Below are 2370 nucleotides of genomic sequence, written 5' to 3' on the forward strand. Positions count from 1 at the left end.
GGTCGTGCCTGAGAGTCAGGAAAGCAGCTGAAACACGTAATCTCGCTTGTAGTTCTTATCACAGCAAAGGAGCAGATCCCAGGGACGCTGAACCCCTTTCCTGCTCAGAGCTGGCACAGGTAGAAACTTGTGAACCTGCCCAATTCCGAGGCAGAGAAGTGGCACTAGTTTCCTTGTAGGGGTGAGAGAGCTGAGGCACAGCAGGGTTAACTTAACCAATGATAAAGGCCACTGGAAGGGATTTAAAAAGTGTTTTCCAACACTGCCCTTATCCTACAGTTAAAGGGCATCTTCTTACAGATCTAGCAGAGAAATAAGTTTTCTCAACAACTGTCACTTCCACGAACAGGTTTGAGCAACAGCATGGTAACATCTACCCAATTTAGGGGAACTATAGATCCCTTTATTGCACCCTTCCTCTTTCCACAGCATTGCAACAACTGTCTTACATTACCACTGGTATGGCATGTTGCATGTTCTCCATCACTGCGGCTTTGATTTTTTTTAAGCTCAGGTGGTGGACATGTGCTGCGATGGGAGACAATCTGTGTGTTATGTTGCACTAAGACTTTGCAATATCAAGAGGGCACCAGGCAAATGTGGTGGCGCAGCTTGGCGTTGAAGCTGTCTAGCTTGTGAGTGATAACTGGGACTGTTAAGTCAGCCTGTTCTTTGAATTTCCTGAAGTGCTTATTGGATTAAGTAACAGTTTTAATGTTATTCAAAGGGTTTGTGTTCGTAAATGTGTGTGTATGGGTATTGTTTCCTTAGTGTCTGAATCAAGTTTATTCAGGTTTATTGGCAACCTGGGTGGTGTTAGTACATTCCTTTCTCATTATGCTATAATCTATGAAAATCATCTCTAGCAAGAGCAGTACTGGAATCTCCCTGCTTCTGCGCTACAGGACTCAGCCTGCCTTGGTGCATTATTTATTTCCCCTAGGAACTTCACAGCAGCAGCAGGAGAGAAAACAGCTCCTTCTCCAAGATCACAGCTATTCATCACCTAAGCCAAAGGAAAATGTCTATTAAATATCGCCTGACAAGGTAGTAGTTACTGATTCTGACCATACAAATCACTATAGGTTACAGTGAATATAATTCACATTCATCTGCAAAATTTCCCTGGGATGCACGGAGAAGGCCTGGACATTTTTCAAAGGAAGGCTCACATCCCAACAGATTATATTACATATCCACCATCCCATTCAGGGTCTACTTTCTGTGCCACCTAAGATGGTATAAAATTATGATAACAATACGATACACGTAAATGGAAAAGTCAAACCAAGACACATTAATTTGATTTGTATTAGTTTTTTGATGCAGTTCAGCAGTTTGAAAGAGGAGGGAAAGCTAGAAGCGCATATCCTGACAACTCCAGCACATGATTCCTTATTTGAGTATTGCTACACTGCAGAAGGCTTAAGATCATTATCTTGCTAAAGGTAGTAATTTATTTGATAATGAGCCAAGCTCCGCTAACCTTACTCAGATGTTGGGCAGGACCTGAAGCTGTGAGCAGTGGAATAACTGTACCACAGTTTCTCGCATGCTGGGACATAACCTGTGGCTCTGTGACGTGGCTGCTACTGCAGCAGAAATTAGATATAATAATATTATTTCTAAAATGGGCTCTCAGATCCATCAGTAGGAGCAGGACAAGAGCAAGATTTGGGCTGAGAGTTAAATTTTAGGTATCTTTCTCAGCTGCTTTCAGACATGTTAGAAGATCGAGGAATTATTTTATTCTTTCTGCCAGTATTTCTAATCCATTACAAAACTAGCAGTATTTCCTTAAACTATTACAGGCACTAAATAAAAAACCATCTTGCAAGATCTACAAAGAGACAATAGGGATACGACAGAGAGGCCATGGCTAGGCAGCAGTGAAACAGGTTTTAGTACAGCTTCCAGCTGCCACCTTCACAAGGAACACAGGAGACGGCTGCCAACCTGGAGCACACAGAGGGATCACGTTAACACAGAGAAAGCAGGAATGACAATCTTGCTTGAGTCAGGCCTTGCTGGGGCCCTTCCTTTTATACTGCAAGTGTTTGTGTAAGCCTAAAGGAGACTGCAGCAGGACAGTATTTTAATAGGCACAGCTCAGTGTGACCCGGCAGAGCAGGAGCACGAGCAGCCCAAGGGGAGAGGGGGACTCTCTTCCACCCATGAATATTTCACACCTCCTAGCTACCATGCAAGGAAATGTGCAGGGAGAAGGGGTCACCTCCTCACAGTTCACCATATGGTGTCCTCATCTACCGCCTTACACCTGACCTTATAAACATCTTAAATCTCTGTGATTTCTATAGCCTTCCCTGGGTATTAAGATTCCTTTTAATAGCCTCTTCCTCCCAGAGGACT

This window comes from Calonectris borealis, chromosome 7, assembly GCF_964195595.1.
Source record: "Calonectris borealis chromosome 7, bCalBor7.hap1.2, whole genome shotgun sequence".
NCBI lineage: Eukaryota > Metazoa > Chordata > Aves > Procellariiformes > Procellariidae > Calonectris > Calonectris borealis.